Genomic DNA, 19,353 nt, shown 5'->3' with positions numbered 1-19,353 from the left:
GTTTGAGACCAGCCTGGGAAACATAGTGAAACCCCATCTCTACTAAAAACACAAAAATAAGCTGGGCGTGGTGGCGTGAACCTGTAAACCCACCTACTCAGGAGGCTGAGGCAGGAGGATCCCTTGAACCAGGGAGGCAGAGGTTGCAGTGAGCCAAGATTAGGTCACTGCACTCCAGCCTGGGCAACAGAGTAAGACTGTCTCAAAAATAATAACAATAAAAATAAAGTCTTTTTATTATCACTCTGGTTAAGTGAATAACTATTATTTTATAATGACCCGTGATTGTGTTTCAATAAAATGTTTTGATTCTTTTCACATTTTTTGACAGTCTCAAAAATCAAATCTTAACTTAAGCCTCTGACTTAGATTTATTGCTGGGGCCTTATCAGAACTATAAAAATCACCCCAAGGTTATAGAATCTTTCTATAGCTTCCAATTAAGATAAACTTTAGTATCATCACCTCCAGCCTGATGATTAGACATCAGTTGAGAGATTCCCTCCATTCCCATTAAATAGGGTCTTTATCAAATATGTTAACTAGCTCTTGTGCTGTTAAGTTGAAGGGGTGTGACTCCTAGGTACTCCTATGTCATCTCAAAGGAACACTGACTCCTAGTAAATCTTAAATGTCAATACTGTTATCTGGCAGCAAACTTAAGTTAACCAAAACCTCATCCTCAGAACTGAGAGATGGTAACAGCCAAAATAAACCACTTTCATGTTACACTTGTTAAATCAAGTTTAGCCTAAAGCTGCCTCCTTACATATTTTAAGTTTGGCCTAAAGGTTTCTCTGTATATTGTGAACAAATGGAGGTATAAACAGACTGTAGCCTACACTTGTGCCAATCACCGACTTTTGGGCAATCAGATGTAACCAACTGTTCAACTGTTCAAATTAGGCCAACTGTTCAAATAAGGCAAATGCCAACCTGTAACCAATCCAGCTTTTTCTCTACCTCACTTGTATTTTCTGTGCATCACCTTACTTTTTCTGTCCATAAATCTTCTTCCACCACGTGGCTGTGCTGCAGTCTCAGAGCCTATTCTGGCTCATGAGGTTGCCTGATTCGTGAATCATTCATTGCTCAATTAAACTCTTAAATTTAATTCAGCTAAAAAATTTTTTTAAATCACACTGGACAAGACCTATATTCAAAAGCATAAATACTGATTTAATAATTTTTCCTCGGCTGGGTGCGGTGGCTCACGCCTGTAATCCCAACAGTTTGGGAGGCCAAGGTGGGCGGATCATGAGGTCAGAAGATCAAGACCATCCCGGCCAACATGTGAAATGCCATCTCTACTAAAAATACAAAAATTAACCAGGTGTGGTGGCACACGCCTGTAATCCCAGCTACTCAGGTGGCTGAGACAGGAGAATCACTTGAATCCGGGAGGCAGAGATTGCAGTGAGCCGAGATTGCACCACTGCACTCCAGCCTGGCAACAGTCCTCTATCCAAATTAAAATCATTGTTCTGTGCCTTAATACTAGATAATTTAAATGTTTACTTGTTGTTTGTCAGTTTCCCTTTCCTGTCATTGTCAGAGCCAGGCAGGGCTTATGTCCTTTTGTTTTGTTTTCCACAGTTGAAAAAACAGACAAACAAAAACCGCTTTTTCTTTTCTTTTCTTTTCTTTTTACCATTTTAGTTTTTATTAATAAAATAGAAACCTAAACTCAGACAACTGCTTTGTTCTTGCATATAATCTGACCATAAATTGGAGTAGCAATTCTTTATAAAAGGACTTAGGTGAGAACTGTCAATATATCAGTTCCATCAAAAACTCTAGGTTGGAATACCTTAAAAAGAGCAAATTAAATATGAGAAAGCACAGAAATCTCTCCCTCAAACAAGAGGGGCTTCCTTTAATAGTCTTTAATATAGCTCATTTGCAATCATATGAAAATCCATCAAGATCATGATGCACAATCCCTAAAGGATAAAACTGAGGAAACTCATGGATAATTTTCACAGCTTCATTGTAAAGTCCAAGATCAAAAGGATGGTTACCTTCTTTAAACTGGACATAAGTTTACACATGATGGTGGCCTTAGCAGTTACTCTTCCAACCACTTCCATAATTCCAGAGATTTCTTCATCAAGGGGTTCCATCAGTTTGATGGTTCCATTTTTTCCTTCTCCATCTGAAAGAACAAACATTTTTCCAGTGGGATGAATCTTTTCCAGCCTCCCTATGAAGCAGACAGGCTTATCGATGAACTGAGCTAGCGTGCCAGCGTTGATGCGCAACCTGGGCAACTCCATCATGTCCACCATGATTATGGTCCAACACTGCAGTGGACGGGAAAACCACGAAAAACCCCTTTTTCTTTTTGAGCTATTTATAGCTTACAAAATTGGGTAAAGCAACAAATACTACCTTTCTCTCTGTACCTGAAAGCTCCAAAATTTAAAACTTATTTAGAATCCCACTGGGCTGAATCTACTTTCATTGCTAATGTCCCACTGCTAAAACTTACCTCTAGGGGAAATATAAGCACCTTCCCTCTAGGCAGGGATTACTGCGGAAGCAGTGGGCATGTGGGATTGTAAGTATGGATTATGAGGGACAGAATTAGTTCAGACCCTCCACATCAAGGGTGGGTATGCAGATGCCTAAACAGCTGACAAAATGAGAGACTTTTCCTCCTGGGTCATTCTGTGGCCCCTTTCCATCTACCCCAACCATAAAGAATTTCCTACTTCCTGTAGAGTTAAAAGAAAATTGCAGAGAGGATATCAAGTGACAAAACTTCCTGGGTATAGTGCTCCCAGTTATGAGATTTATGAAGATAGACAGATATAATTATGTATAGTTTTTGTGCCTGGGGAGATCTTATTATTTTTTATTAGCCATCTTAGAACAAATTACTAAAAAGACTGCAAAAAGTGTTGCAATACAACAAAGTCTCTAAACTCTCTAGTTTAAATGGTTTTAACAAAATGCTTATGTTCTGTATAGCTAATTGCTACAAGTCTGTAACTAAAACCAAGACTGCAGTAGCTCAATGCATAAAATTTATAGATAAATCAGTTCTGTAAACTTGCCTTTTGGCTTTTTGACTCTTATATTACTTAGAAGATTTTAAAGGTTTGATGAACGCCTGCCCACCTCCATTCCTGCCTGGCCTAGAATGCTTGAATTGACTATGAGTCTTTTAGATCTAAGTGTCTTGGCTATGGAGGTCCCAGCAAGGGACAGGATGGGTGCAGGTCAGGTGGCCACACCACAGCGGCAACAATACGCAACAAAATAAAAGTTTGGCCATTGATGGTGCTTCTGGCAAATCTTGGCCAGAAAGGGGAGAATGGAAACCAAAAATAAAATTCTAAGCACCCCAGTTGGCTAAATAGACCCTTCTGTTGGCCAACAGGATCCAAAAGAAACCTGAAAAACTACTTCACGCCATGATGGGAATGGCAAAGCTGGATACACCTTCTTTTACCCTCCTGCCTTTTGAGTTTAGGCACAACTGACCAGCACTAACTCAAAAGACTGACAACAGACTGTAGCAGTAAGATACCAAATTCCAACTGGACTCTGGTATAGCATCCCATGGCAGATCACAGGCCCTGAAGGAAAGCAAAGTATTTCACCCCAAAATGTATTTCTTTGACAAATTTTGTAATGGCCCTGCAAAGCTGTCTCTTGTGGGAAATGTGTCTTCTGTAGAGAATCTCCTTCCATAACTAGGTCTTTTCCAGAAAGATTGATGCCTTTAAGGTCCAATAAGAGACATTTACCATCTATTCTCTCTGAAGCCTGCTACCTGGAGGCTTCATCTACCTGACCAGAACCTTGGCTTCCACAACTCCTCTTATCTTAACTCAAGAATTTCTTTATGCTGACTTCAAACTCTTAAGGGGTGAAGCTTAACTTCTCAACGAATTGCCAGTCAGGAAATCTTTGAATCCACCTATAACCTGGAAGCCACCTCATTCAAGATGTTCTGCCTTTCCAGGCCAAACAAATATATACCTTCCATGTATTGATTTATGTTTTTAACTTGTAACTTCTGTCTCCCTAAAATGCATAAAACTGAGCGGTAACCAAACCACCTTGGGCACATGTTCTCAGGACCTCCCGAGGCTGTGTCACAGACCATGGTCCTTAATATTTGCAAAATAAGCCTCTAAACTGATGGAGACGTCTCTGAGATACTTGTTGGTTTACAAGGTTTACCTTCAGAGAAGAAACACCAGGAGTGCTAGTAGTCCACTGGGACTTAAGGAAGCAGGAGGAGAGTCCTCTACACCTATAATTCTTGAAGCAAAGTTTCAGTGGCTGTTATGGTGGCCAGGGCCCTATGCTGCTACAGGGACCCTGGTGACAGGTCAGACCTATGGCCCGAGATTTCTCCAGGCACAAATTTTGCTTCCATGTAGAATGCTAACCACTGGGGAGTTCACAGCATGGCACAAAGGAGAGCCCACAGGCAATGATTTTAGGGGATCCAAGATGTCAGAGTCTGACTGTGTGAGATTCCTTGGCTATTCCAGGGCAGAGAGAATTTGGAAGTGGCAGAAAGGAAAGCGTGTCAGGCAGTGCCTTTTTATTGAGGAGGTAAACTTTGGGGGAAAGTACACAAAATAGTGAGGAAGGAAAGGGCCATCTGCCCTGCCAGCCGAGGCAGCTGAGCCAGCACTGTCAGTTCACTCCCACGTCCAGAGGCCCAGGCAGTCCTGGGCAGGGTTGCAGTGACAGAAGTAACATTTCTTTTTTTTTTTTTTTTTTGAGATGGAGTCTCGCTCTGTTGCCCACGCTGGAGTATAGTGGTACGATCTTGGCTCACTGCAACCTCCGCCCCCTGGGTTCAGGCGATTCTCCTGCCTCAGCCTCCCCAGTAGCTGGGATTACAGGCAGGTGCTACCACGCCCAGCTAATTTTTGTATTTTTAGTAGAGGCGTGGTTTCACCACGTAGGCCAGACTGGTCCCAAACTCTTGAAGTCAGGTGATCCACCCGCCTCGGCCTCCCAAAGAGCTAGTATTACAGGCATGAGCCACCGCACCCAGCCAGAAGTAACACTTCTTATAGTGGACAGCAGGAAGTCGGCTGCTGGTGAAGAGGGGAATCATCCCTCGAACCCACCAAACTATCAGAGTCACTTGGTGGGAAAATAGGTCTTCCTACAAAGGATGGGCCTACTCAGCCCAGGGTAGCCTAACACAGGTCACGCCTTTGAAAACAGATGATTTCGTATCTATGGAAATGCCTCCTTTGCTAGAGGACTGTCATCAAGACCATTTGAGTATGTGGAGCTCTCATAATGGTTTGGCTTTACCAGTACAAGCAATAGTCTCCACCAGGTAACAGCGGGTCAGGTAAGGCTAGAAGCTTACTCGTATCAGCTTGAGGTGATATTAGGGATCACGAAGTCCCTCTGATTCTGAGTGTACAAGTGAGCCAAGTCAATAATAGAGCAGCACCACTGGGGCAGGCAGAAGACAGGAGGTGATAGATGTTCACAGAGTGGCACAAGGGCTGGAGCCCAAAGTGCAACAACCAGTTCCAAAGTTGAGCCAAGGACCTGAGGGAGCAGGTGGACATGGGAGGCTGGAGCCATAGCAGGGTTCAGCTGTGTGGCACATCTAGGAACTGTATCCAAGGATTTCTTTCTTATATTATTTTTAATTTTTTTAATTTAATTTTTTTTGGAGACAGACCATCACTCTGTCACCCAGACTGGAGTGCAGTGGTGCAATCATAGCTCGCTGCAGCCTCAAACTGCTGGGCTCAAGTGATCCTCCCACCTCAGCCTTCTGAGTAGCTAGGACTACAGGAGTGTACCACCAAAGAGTTCTGTCTTTGAGATGACTTTGTTTTTTGATTTTTGTTTTTTGGAGACAAGGCTTCACTCTGTCTCCCATGCTGATCCTGAACGCCTGGCCTCAAATGATCCTCCCGCCTTAGCCTCTTGAGTTACTGGGATTACAGGCATGAAACACCTCACCTCACTCTGAGTGGTTGGCTACTTATTAGACATGACATAAGACTGTGAAGTGACTTTTCTTCAAGGGCATCTTCAAGGTCCTACTAGACATTTGACAAATATATGATAAGCATATCTGTGCTAGACATTTGACAAACATGTGATAAGTTTATCCACAACATGGCTACTGGCCATTAGACCACACATACTGCATTTGCTCACTCTTCTCAAGGTTTAAGGCCTCATCTCTTCAGTATCTCTGGAGGGCTGGCTTTAAGATAATTTATATTTCCATTAGCTGATACTGCTCTTACTGCTCTGCTACCTTTTCTTTTTTTGAGACAGAGTCTCGCTCTGTCACCCAGGCTGGAGTGCAGTGGCATGGTCTTGGCTCACTGCAACCTCCACCTTCCGGGTTCAAGTGATTCTTCTGTCTCAGCCTCCCGAGTAGCTGGGATTACAGGCATGTGCTACCATGCCCGGCTAATTTTTGTATTTTTAGTAGAGACAGGGTTTCACCATGTTGGCCAGGCTGGTCTGGAACTCCTGACCTCAAGTAATCCACCTGCCTTGGCATTCCAAAGTGAGTTGCAGGTGTGAGCCACCGCACCTGGCCTTTTTTTTTTTTTTTTTTTTTTTTTAAATAAATAGAGACAGGGTCTCAGTGTGTTGCCAAGGCTGGTCTCAAACTCCTGGGCTCAAGCAATCCTCCCACCTTGGCCTCCAAAGTGCTAGGATTACAGGTGCAAGCCACCACACCCAGCCATCTGCTATCTTCTTTTACCACATTTTATAAATTTTAAAATCTCTTTGAACACTCCTATTTCACTTTATTCTACATTGAGAGTTTTTTGATCCAGACTCTAGCAGGAGCTGCAGAAGTATTATTCTCTGTGGGACAGAAACTTTCTACATTCTGGATCTAGAGTGGGGCTCTAATAACAGATGAGAATTGAAAAATGATACAAAGAAAAACAATTTTACAAAACATTTAGCTTTTAGAAGAAAATGTAGGTAAATATCATTATGACCTTGATGCAAGGAAGGATTTCTTTAAAAGATACCAAATGCACAAACTATAAAGGAAAAGATTATTAAAAAGCCAAATTTTAGAAAATAACATCTCTGAGGAAAGATAAGAGGAATTATAATTGTTTCTCAAAAACCAAAGCTTTAAGAGATGGTGAAAAGACTACACTGGGGTTTTACTACATAATCGACAACACATTCAATGTATTGGCTTAGTTATTGAATGTGTCAGAAAATTACCTCACCTAGTTTTACCTATAATGTGAACTTTCTAACTGGGGTTTGGAAATGACATCATAGTGAAGACATGGTGTATATGTACAAGGAATGAAGACAGCCAACTGTTTTGTTTTGTTTTTCTTCACAAAGAGCAAATCAAAAGAAATGGGTTTCACATGAGGAACAATGTCATAGGAAAACAGTTACTGAAATGGATTTCTAATGGAAAATGCCAGACTCAATGTGCCCTTTTTTAATGATGAAAACATATTTCTCCCAATGAGCACTGAGACCATAGAAAAATTTTTTCGCCCTTCTCTAAGATAAATATTCCTACTTACTCTTAAGACAGACTTACAGGCTGGCCATGGTGGGTTACACCTATAATCCCAACACTTTGGGAGGCCAAGGCAAGAGGACTGCTTGAAGTCAGGAGTTTAAGACCGGTCTGGTCACCATAGCCAGACGCTGTCTCTACAAAAAAAAAAATTAGCTGGGTGTGGTGGCGCACACCTAGCTACTCCGAGGCTGAGGCAAGAGGACTACTTGAGCCCAGGAATTTGGAACTGCAGTGAGCTATGATCACACTACTGCACTCCAGCCTGGGTGACAAAGCAAGACCTCGTCTCTTAAAAGAAAAAAAAAAGACATAATTTCTAGTTTATTCCCTAAATTTCTAGTTTATTCCCTAAATCAGAAGCTCTTAACTAGGAATTTGCAATAGAATAATCTGCAGAATCCGGCGGAAAAAATACAGGCCTTGGACCTGATTCCTGTGGCATTGATTGAGTAAAGCCTGGCTGGGCCCTGGCATCCATGTTTTTAAAAATTATATTCCCCCTGTGATTCTGGTGTGAAGCCCCAGTTGAGAACTACTCTGACAGAACTTTTGGATTCTTGACTGTGATTAAGGTTTTGGTAGAATGCTCTGTAATAGCCCTCAATCCTTATGACTGTCCCCGCCCCCTTATTCTTCCATCTGTTTGCTCACTTGACCTTCTTAGGTTCTTGATCAGTAACCCATATATGCAAATAATGTTGAACAAATAATGTATGGAGCAAGCAGGTAGCCTGGTAGCACCAAGTCCCTAGCATGTAATAACAATGAAATGAGAAGACTTGAGAAGGTGAGAAAATGCTGAGAAAGAGAAAGAATGATCGAGAGCCTGGAAGCACATCAAGCCTAAAACAGGAAACAAGGAATGGGAGCAAATGCATAAACCCATACCCTCCTCCCTTCATCCTGCCTGTAGTAATCCTTGCACCAGCCATCTCCTTAGCAACAGCTTCCCATTGGTCGCCAGCCTCGATGGGACTGATACAAACCTTCTGTTATTTCCCTTTCTGAGAGCTGAGGAGACCACTGCCTCTTCTTCAGTTCATTTGCTATTACTCTTACTGATGTTCTACACTGTTTGGAATGTCTAGCTAATCCCACGAAGGCTTTTTCCTCTCTAACCTTCACACAGGCTAAGTTCTCTGTAACAGAGCTCATGCTCCTTCCCTGCTTACCACCTTCAGAAGTTAACAGCGGAAATCTGGACAAACTGGTTTTGGACAAACATTACCTACAGACTCTAATTTTTGACACTCATGGCTGGATGGGTGAGACTAAAGTGGTTATGAAGAGAGATTCAGACAAGGACTTCTGAATTTCACTGGGATGTCTGCTTGTGGTTTGAAGATTTCTAAAAACTGCTTCAATTGCGCTCAGATTTGATCTTCTTTTTCCTGTAAGATAAATGATTTATTCACCATGGCAAATGTTGGGCTGAAATTTTCAATACCAGTTCTTGGTTTGACAAAGACTATTGGGTTAAAACAACAACAACAAATCCTTGACCAGCCACTGAGACAATATATGAAAGGAAATTTTTAAGAATCCTCTAGGAATTTTGTCTTTTTTTTTTTTTTTTTTTTAGAGGGAAGGTCTCACTCTGTCACTCAGGCTGGAGTGCAGTGATGCGATTAGAGCTCACTGCATCCTCAAACTCCTGGGCTCAAGCAATCCTCCTGTCTCAGGCTCTCGATTAGCTGGGACTACACAGGCATACACTCCCACACCCGGCTAATTATTTTATTTTTTGTGGAGATGGGGGCTCACTTTGTTGCCCAGGCTGGTCTTGAATTCCTGGGCTCAAGCAATCCTCCTGCCTTGGCCTCCCAAAGTGCTGGCATTACAGGTATAAGCCACTGTGCCTGGCCTCAAGTTTTAACATTACTATAAACATCTTATTGTCTCCAAAATATATGAGTATAATAAACCTATGGGACAGGGTTTGAGTGACGCCATTTGGACTAATAATAGGTCAGACTTGATATAGTTAATTATGCTATTAGCTATAGACTATAGAGACTGAGACCCCAATTCACACTGCACTAGGAAGCATAGTTTTATCAAGGTTGTTCTCCAAGAGTAACAATCTCCAATCTAGTGTCCAGACCTCTTAGTGAGTAGGCCTGGTGAATGCTCTTGTGTTTCAGAAGTCTTAAGTTTCCTTTCCTGTCTCAACTTTTTGGGAAGGTCTAGGGAAAGCTTACATAACAGTTAAGGTGAAGAAAAGTCTAAATAATGTTTGAAATTCTGAGAACATTTAAATATTTGTAGAATTAATTAATGGAACACTATCATATTTAGTCTATGTAATATCAATGATGATTCCCCATGATTTATTCTGTTTCAGCCACTGTCATTTATAAAAATTGTCTAGTTCCTCTGCTGCCACGTAGACACTTGAGTTTTGATAATTCTTCTCTATCAGTTACTTTTGTTAATAGCGGAAAGAAGCAGTCTAAGAAAGAGCAGGGACCCGGCGTGGTGGCTCATGCCTATAATACCAGCACTTTGGGAGGCTGAAGTGGGCGAATCACTTGAGCCCAAGAGTTTCATACCAGCCTGGCCAACATGACAAAACCCCATCTCTACAAAAACAAATACAGAAAGTAGCCGGGTGTGGTGGTGCATCCTGTGGTCCTAGCTACTCGGGAGGCTGAGGTGGGAGGATGACTTGAGCCTGGGACGTTGAGGCTGCAGTGAGCTGTGATCGTGCCACTGCACTCCAGGCTGAGCGACAGAGTGAGACTGTCTCGAGGAAAAAAAAAAAAAAAGAAAAAAGAACAGGTGCTTCTGTTTTGAGTGATTCTCTAAATACAAAAATGTCACCAACTTATTTAGCTCTATTGTAAGATTTAGTAGGGCAACAAAAGTTTATCAAGTTTCTACTTTCTATTCTACCAAATACTGTTCTGATACTGAAGAGACTACAGAAATCAACACAGATAGAGGACCTGCCCCTTCAAGGAGGGAAGGAGACTGGAACCCCCGAAAAATTTCCTCTACTAGAAGAATGCACCTGAGGTATGTGCTTCACTGTTGTGCTGAGGATGTGATAGCCTTTTTTTGAGCTAGCTATTTACTCGAAAATGTTTTAACTAGAATCAGCTAAAAACATTCTTAATCTAAAGTCAAGGTTAAAATCTGAGATTTCTCCACTTCCTGCTTGTGTTTTACAATGTTGGTTAGTTTTAGTTTTTCAACTTAGGCATTATTCAAATTAGAAAGTGCTCTGCACAGTTAAAAGATTATTTCTTTAAAGGCTGCCTATTAAATAAATTTGTTAGTGAGCCCACTTTTAAATGAACAATTCAGAAGTAGGAACAAGTGTACTTTTTTGTTTTTCATCTTCATGTTCCTAGTCTCTAACTCCTTTCAAAAAAAAAAATGGTCAAAACAAAACCACAAGTATCAAGAAGCTAAGTCTTGAAACAGACTGGTGGGGCCCCCAAAGTTACCATGCTTCTATTGTATGATTTCTGCAGCCTATCTTATGTAAGTCACCGATTTAACTTTCAGTTTCATAAGCTAATTCTGGTTTCATTGTTTTTCTGCTTAACATTTTTTTTTTTTAGACAGAGTCTTGCTCTGTGGCCCCCGAGCTGGAGTACAGTGGCATGATCTGGGCTCACCACAACCTCCGTGTCCCAAGTTGAAGCAGTTCTCCTGCCTCAGCCTCCCCAGTACCTGGGATTATAGGCGCGTTCCACTGCACCTGGCTAATTTTTGTATTTTTAGTAGAGACAGAGTTTTACCATGTTGGCCAGGCTGGTCTTGAACTCCTGACCTCAGTGATCCGTCTGCCTTGGCCTCCCAAAGTGCTGGGATTACAGGCGTGAGCCACCACGCCCGGCCTCTGCTTAACTTCTTAAGTGCTGGCCTAGACAAAAGCCTCTGCCCATTTAATCACATTTGAGCCTTTCTTGGGGTCAATAACAAGATCAATAGCCACGTGAGATGTTTAGGTTCCACTTTATTGCTTTTGTGAGAATATTTCAGTAGCAGATCGAAAGAAAAAAAAGCTATCGTATATTTATGCACACATAAACATATATATGTATATTAAAAGATAATACTCAGGGTTTTAACTTGACAGATCAGAAATAATTATTTAATTCTAGCATTTACAATCACAAAAAGAAGTCAACAATTTGGTGGAATATTTATTTATTTATTTATTTGAGATGAAGTCTTGCTCTGTCGCCCAGACTGGAGTGCAGTGGCGTGATCTTGGCTCACTGCAACCTTCGCCTTCCCGGTTCAAGCAATTCGCCTGCCTCAGCCTCTCAAGTAGCTGGGATTACAGGCACGCGCCATCACACCCAGCTAATTTTTGCATTTTTAGTGGAGACAGGGTTTCACCTTGTTGGCCAGGCTGGCTTCACATGATCTGTCCACCTCAGCCTTCCAAAGTGCTGGGATTATAGGTGTGAGCCACCACGTCTAGCCAGGGGGAATATTTAAATAAAGCTATAAAACTTGGCCAAGTGAAAAGCTGGAAACAAGAAATCCAGTTACTGTAAAAGATCTATGTCACAGTTGCTTGTATCAAATACTTCCCATAGTTACAATCCAACTTCCTAGATAGCTGATAGGCAATTATGTTTTATTAAATCATTCAAAAACCATTTACAGAATGCCTGCCATATGTCAGGGAAAGCACTGTTCTAAATGCTGAGAATACAAAGATCAACAAAAGCAAGGCCTTTGTCTTCTCTAAGGTCATAGGCTGCATCATATCCATGCTCTTAAATCGTTCTATTTTATGGGTGGATTTCATATATATTCCTGGTTTAATAAACGATCGTCGTTTTAAAATTTGTTTTAGAAGATTTCCATATAGCCAAAATACATACTTTGTATATTAATTTTATCAAGAAAAAGGGAAACTTTTCTGCATAGAAAAAAAAAATTTTAATCATGTGTATTCTTACCACTCAGAGATAATTACTGTTGCATTTTCCTTTAGCATTTTTCCTATGCATTTGATTTTAAGTAATAGAAAACCCAACTCAAACTTGTTTAAACAATGAAGAAAACTGATTGGTACACAACAATGAAGAATCCACAGGCCAAGCGGTGAGGCTGCTTCAGGTGGGGCTTGACCCCACAACTCAATATGTCATCAAGGTCCCTGTTTATTTCCTTCTCTCTGCTGTGGCTACCTTGGTCTCTGCACCATTCTAAGACTGGCTTCTCTTATGGTTCTAAAATGGCTGTCAGCATCTTCCTCTTGTCTAGCAAGAAAGAGAAGATCAGCATTCTCTGCAAAAGCCCTGAAAATTATTCAACTGAGCTACTTTAGGATCAGTGCCCACCCTGACTAATCATTAAGTGCGAAGGGATGAAATATACTGATTGGACAGCCTACATTGGTTACATCACCTCTGAAGGGATAGTGAAGTCAACTTCTCTGGAAACATGAATCCCTAGAGAAAATGATGCTATTGGGAAGGGGAAGGGGAGTTTTAAAGAAACTAAAAGTTTTTAAACAAAATCTGGCATCGTACTAGACATGTTCAAACAGCACATTTTAAGTCACTCTCTTTTATTTTTCTATTCTTTACTCAACTTTGATTAGACTTTATAGATGGCCCAGTTTCCACTTTTTCAAGGAAGATCATCCTCAAAATTTCGCTAGGGAGTATTTAATAGGCATTAAAAATGATATAAATCTATCTATATGAATAAATTGTTTATGGATTAAAAAGGTATTATTAAATGAGAAGTGACTAAAATCATGTGTATGAAAATCATATGTATAATCCTATTTTTCTTAATCTATATTTGCATAAAATGATACATATATGGTATAATATTAAAGAAGTTATCCATAGGTATGATTTTCACTTTCTTCATTCCTTTCTGTATTATCTGAATATGTTATCATTGTTATTTATTAGTTTCATAGAAAGAAACATTAGAAGTACTTCATTTTGGAAAAAATAAAATTCACTAGGAACACACATGTACATCATATTGCCTCAACATATATCCTACATGACCTTTGTCATTGTATCAAACCATTTGGTTTGTTTCTCCTGTCAATTTTGATCAGCGGGACTTGAGGGAAATCGGGATATCAGTGTGCTTGAAGTTTATAGGTCCCACTTATTTGTAAATGAAAGTTATGATTAATTTACAGTTTTCCCTCCATTATTCTGCATTACTTTTAGCTTTTCTTCATTTTTTTCCAGTTAATAGTATAGAATAAGTCAGCATCTCACAGAATGATTAGCACATATGGCAGTGGAATTAAATTAGTTTCTCGTGGCGTTCATTGGTAACTACTTCTCTGAGGGTTACTTTTTAATGAAGTCTTTCATCTTTGTATACATTTTGTTCTTAGAGTTTCCTTCCACAAGCTGCTCTGTGGAAGGAAACCTCACCAATGAGGTTTCCACAAGAAACTTCATCAATTCTGTACGGATGTCTTCTCAAACCATGTCTTTATTTCTGCTCTTTCTCTTTTCTGTTTTCTCCCTAGGAGTCTACCGGAAATCTCTACATACATGTGCTGATGCCTTTATGAGAAGTTTGTTTACAGGACAGGGGGGGCTTTTATTCTCATTCTCTGTCATGGACTAGTTGAGTGTTCTTAGACCAACTGCTTAATCTCCTAGAGTCTCAGATGGAGAGGATGATAACTTCAAGAGAGAAAACTGAACTAGAAAATTTCTCAAGGTTTTAGATTTGAGGTCTAAAACCACATTCATTATTTTCTCCTTGAAACTGCTTCTCCCACTGAAATAGTTCTTCCTTTCATTTTCAGGTAACAGAATAATAGAAAACAACGAAATTTTATGGCTGGACAGGATACTAGAAGCTCTCTAGCTCAATTTCTTTATTTTAATGGATGAGGAAATACATAAGCTTGTTAAATCCTTCCTTCTCTCTCTTTTTTTTTTTGGTCGTTTTCAGACAGGGTCTCACTCTGTTGCTCTGGGTGGAGTGCAGTGGTGCGATCTCGGCTCACTGCAGCCTTCGCCTCCTGGGCTCAAGCAATCTTCTCATCTCAGCTGCCTGGGTTGCTGGAACCACAGGTGTGTGCCACCACACCCCACTAATTTTTTTTTTTTTTTTAAAGACCAAGTTTTGCTCTGTCACCAGGCTGGAGTGCAATGGCACAATCTCAGCTCACTGCAACTTCTGCCTCCCGGGTTCAAGCGATTCTCTTGTCTCAGCCTCCCAAGTAGCTGGGATTACAGGTGCACACCACCACGCCCGGCTAATTTTTGTATTTTTAGTAGAGATGGGGTTTCACCATGTTGGCCAGGCTGGTCTCGAACTCCTGACCTCAGGTGATCCACCCGGTTCGGCCTCCCAAAGTGCTGGGATTACAGGCCTGGGCCACCGCGCCCGGCCTAATTTTTGTATTTTTTGTAGAGATGGGGTTTTGTCATGTTGCTCAGGCTGGTCTTGAATTCCTGGGCTCAAAAGTGCTGCCTTGCCTCCCAAAGTGCTGGGATTACAGGCGTGAGCCAACTCGCCCTGTCCTTCCTCCTCTTTAGCCCTATCAGTAACTGAGTCTCATCAGTTCTCCCTTTTCCTGTCTCTCAGGCCTATTCCATTCTTTTTACTGTCATCACCCAAGAGTAGGTCTTCATTTCCTTATGTCTTGGTTCTTCTCCAAGTCACCACACTGTTTTTCTTGCCTTCAGTCTCTCTTTCAACTAATCATGGTACAGCTTCCAGATTATACACCCACAAATAGTGTGATCATTCTGACATGTTCCTGTGGGGAAAGAAAAGTTACATGTTTTACTGTGGCCAAAGGATAAGGTTCAAACTAACCCAAGAAACCTCCTACAGGTTGACCGTAACTTACCTCTGCAGGCCTGTCTTCCAGTATTCCCCTGATAGTCAATGCTCAATAAGTATTTATTTAATTGAATTAATCTTCATACTTCCTAAACAAAAATCCTTTTAGCCTTGAGATAATTTAGATATTCAATTTTTTTTTTAAGTAGTCAGGTTCAAGGGAAACAAAGAAGGCAGTTAAAAGTGAGGAAGACAAGAGAACAAAGGAGAAGCAAAGAGAACTGGAGCAGGATCCATGCCTTTTATAGCTTTAATTTCTGCTCATTTTTTCCTGCTAAGTTTCAGATCCTTTAACCTACTCTTAGCTTACTGTAATTTTTCTTAATAAGCCACACAATTTTGTATCTTTGCACTAAGATGGCCGAGATGATAGGAAGACACGGAAATTGCCATACAGAAATGTTTAAGATGCAAAGCAAGATAAAAGGTTGTATACAAATGTTTGTGGATATCTTAAGTGGGAACATATATAAATATTTTTAAATTTGAAATAATTTTTATTTCAAAAGGCTAACTCAATTGCAGGATTTCTTCAGGTTTCAAAGTGGAGCACCATATTTGGGATACTATATATAGGTTTGTTGTCTGATGCCCATGGCAAGTTAATACACTGGGACACCAGGTTGCAGAAGAGAAAGAGGTTTAATCATAGGGCCACCAAACACAGATAGTAGGAAACCTCAAATTCGTCTCCAGGAGGACTTTGAGGCTCAGGTTCTTAAGGGTTTTGGAGTGGTCCCAAGTGTGGAGATCATTAATTGGCTGAAGAGTACAGGGCGAAGTCATGGGACAGGGAGATGAAGCTGTATTCTCATGCTGATTCCCTTCTTCTGTGGCAGGGGTCTTCAAGCTGGCTGGCATCAGCTGTTTCGCTGGAATTTGGGGTCTGAAAAACATCTTAAGCAATTCTTAAAACGCCTTACAACTCTTAACATCAGAAAGCCTATCTATAGGGACAATGGGGATACAAATGTACTATCTAGCTCTACCCGACTTTCGGGTTACAAGGAAGTGGGTCAAAGTGTAGCCTGATTAATGCTTAATTATATTTTTGTCCAGAATTCTTATAAACCCTGTGAGGATAGTTTCAATACCTTTATTTCAAGAAGCTTTGGAAGTTTTCCATCAATGTAACCAGTTTCAGTATACTGAGTGGACATGCATGTAGTTCCCCACCCCCACCCCACCCCCGTACCGCAATAGAATAGAAGCAGTCATGGACGGGGCCCAGATTCTAAAACAAGCCCAGGGCTAAGGGTTTACATTTTAATCTCTTATGTAGGAACGTCAAGGTCACACTACCTTGGTGAAGGTGGAAGGCAGGATTTTGACCCAGGTCTGATTCTAAGCCCTTGCTTTAAAATTCTATGCTATAAAAAGTCCTGGGCTAACCGGGAGCGAAACTGGCAGATCACACGAGGTTGAGGTTAAGCGGAAAGACAAGCCCGCTCTGCGTCTGTACTTGGGAAGAGGAAAAAAAAACTGGACATCCCCCACGGCGGTTACCATTTTGTGGCAGCAGGGAGGCCGGAAGTCCCGCCCCGGAGGATCGCGGCTGGGAGGCTCCCAGCCGGCAGGGCGGCTCCCAGCCGGCAGGGCGGGGCCGGGTACACTGGGGCTCCGAGGCTGGAGGAGGGGGCGGGGACTGAAGGCGGGGTTGGGGAACGTGTGGCTCGGAGGCCCGAGGCTGTGGGTGGGGCCTGAGGGCGGGACGGGGACTCTGGGCTCAAGGCTCGTGGAAATGGGCGGGGCTCGAGGGCGGGAAGCGGCCCGTCTTGCTGGAAGTTCGGGGCTGGGGGCGGGGTCTGAAGGCGGGACTGGGAGGGAGCGGGGCCTGAAGGCGGGGCGGGGGCGGGGCCTCGCGGCCGGCTCGGGGCTGAGCTGACAGGGCCGCAGCGGCTTACCCCACCTCACTTTATCGGAACGTGCCTAAGCTGCTGCAGCTGGCACCCGGCTGCGCTCGGCGAAGAGGGCTGGGGGCGGGAGATGACGGTGGTCTTCTCCCTGCTTGGCACCCTGCGAGCACCAGCTCCCTTCTCCTCGCCACTCCAAGGTTGCAGACGAAGCAGGTGAGATGGGCCCCTGGAGCGCGGACCTGCTGGGTCCTGGTTCTCCCTTGCGGGCACGGGGTACCCCCGCCTCTGCCCCTCAGGCCTGGGCACGTGGGCAGCCGCCGACCCTCTGCGCCCTGGCCCCGCGTCCCGTTGTCTGGACCTGCTGTCTCTGCCCCGCAGCGCCTGCCTGTGGAACGTGTGAGATCACCCGGGAAGGCTCGCGCGGGGGAAGGGGTGTCTCGTCCCCTCGGGAGACAGAACTGCCATCCCTAGTTTGGGAAGCTCCTCACTGCACGGGCGTCCACCCTGTCTTTCTTAGACTCTTCCCTTTATCCCGAGGGTACCCTCAGTATCTGGCCCTTCCGAAGGCTTCTGCCCAGGCATCTGGAGCACTGCGCCAAATTTTCTCCCTTACCCGTTTTTGGGGTATGTTAGTTACCATGACGTTGTGACTCCCGTGCCCTGGGAAGACTAGCGACCACCTTTTTCTTACGCCAGGCAAAGACCCGTGGCTGCCTTTCCACTTCCACAGCTGCCTTCCCAGGCGTTGGCTGGCAGCTGCTCTCCGAGCAGCCTATTCGGTTAGGAACTCTCTGCGCCCCTTATCTTGGAGGGCCACAGTCTGTCCCTGCAGACGAGGCAAGGAGGCAGTGCTCAGCGCTCCCTACCCTGGGTCTCTAGGGAGGACATTTGGCGCCCTGCAAGTAGGTAGGAGTGGGTGAATGGTGCGACTACTAATGTTGAAGAGTGCTTTAATAGTACCACACTGTATTACACTTATCCCACGGGATAAAGGATGTTGAATGTTTGAGAAATAGCCTGAGAGTTTAAAGCTTTCTCTATGAAGTTAGTCAACCCTCGCCTTCCCCCCGCATTTTCACTTAATAGCAGTTATTTACAGTATCAGTGGTTCGTTTATGTGATCTAAGCCAAATATGATGTGGCTAGAAGCGGTTTGTAAGTACAGTAGCATTTCTTCAGTTCGTGCCTCAGCGAGTGGTCTTTTACTGTGAACGTGTTTGTTCTGTAACAAGCTTTGTTTTTATAGATAAAAAGGCTGGATGTAATTTTTTTTTTAAAACTTCCCTTGCTGTGGTTCCTGTTCATTTTAAAATATGCTTTAGAAAGCATATTATCTTCCCGTTTAAAAAAGATTAGGATGAAATGAAACTTTTAAAGTCATTTTGATTATTTTGACTTTACCTCAGCAGGTATTTCTTTTATAATACTGAAAAACGTTAAAAGAAACCTCATGGGGAGGGGCAGATTGCTTTTTTTTTTTTTTTTCTTGAGACGGAGTCTTGCTCTGTTGCTCAGGCTGGAGAGCAATGGCAGGATCTCGGCTCACTGCAACCTCTGCCTCCCGGGTGCAAGAGATTCTCCTGCCTCAGCTTCCCGAGTAGCTGGGATTACAGGCATCTGCCACCAAGCCCGGCTAATTTTTGTCCTTTTAGTAGAGACAGGGTTTCACCATGCTGGCCAGGCTGGTCTCCAACTCCCGACCTCAGGTGATCCGCCCGCCTCGACCTCCCAAAGTGCTGGGATTACAAGGCGTGAGCCACTGCGCCCGGCCCCTTTTTTTTTTTTTTTTTTTTAATTTTTCAACGAATTGCAAGTTAATCTTGGACATTGCTACAACTATTTGACCATCACCCTGAGAAAAATGAAGAGCTCTGCCTTCACTGTTAACCATTTACTATCAAACCAAATTAAATTCAACTTATCTTAATTGTTTGGTATAAAACAAAAACTGATAAATTTATGACGCATCCCATCCCTCTTTTTTTAGTTGGTGGATCTTTTATCAGTTATGTTTGAAGAACTAACATGTTTACTTTTTTATCATTATTAGTAGTAAGACAACAGTTCCTAATAGCAATTGCTGCCATTTTTTGAAGGCCTACTCTGTGAAGCTGTATATAAAATATTCTATCCACACAATATCCCTCTAAG

At 42.6% G+C, this 19,353-nt stretch overlaps 1 protein-coding gene, 1 long non-coding RNA gene and 1 pseudogene across 4 annotated transcripts in view; 1 reads left to right on the top strand and 2 right to left on the bottom strand.

Moving 5' to 3' along the window:
• Positions 1 to 1,896: 1,896 nt before the first annotated feature.
• On the bottom strand, positions 1,897 to 2,295 carry LOC100993517 (replication protein A 14 kDa subunit-like; annotated as a pseudogene).
• A 9,185-nt stretch (positions 2,296 to 11,480) lies between these two features.
• LOC117979315 (uncharacterized) lies at positions 11,481 to 17,167 on the bottom strand. The gene is made up of 3 exons (XR_008624543.2): positions 16,649 to 17,167; positions 15,354 to 16,232; positions 11,481 to 15,260 (listed from the first exon to the last, which is right to left on the bottom strand). It is a non-coding gene; the product is annotated as an uncharacterized LOC117979315 (long non-coding RNA).
• The window catches only part of GPR155 (G protein-coupled receptor 155), a 52,266-nt gene continuing 50,077 nt past the window's right edge, over positions 17,165 to 19,353 (top strand). The window contains exon 1 of one of the 3 annotated variants that reach the window (XM_003824238.5): positions 17,165 to 17,415. The gene's annotated coding sequence lies outside the window, so the exon portion shown is untranslated. The remainder of the gene's footprint in view (positions 17,416 to 19,353) is intronic. The other 2 variants (XM_034954533.3, XM_034954532.3) reach the window with 2 other exon arrangements.

This window comes from Pan paniscus, chromosome 13 (assembly GCF_029289425.2).
Source record: "Pan paniscus chromosome 13, NHGRI_mPanPan1-v2.0_pri, whole genome shotgun sequence".
In the NCBI taxonomy this organism is placed as follows: Eukaryota; Metazoa; Chordata; class Mammalia; order Primates; family Hominidae; genus Pan; species Pan paniscus.
Note: the sequence above shows the minus strand (reverse complement) of the source record. Positions and strands in the feature narration are given on the sequence as shown.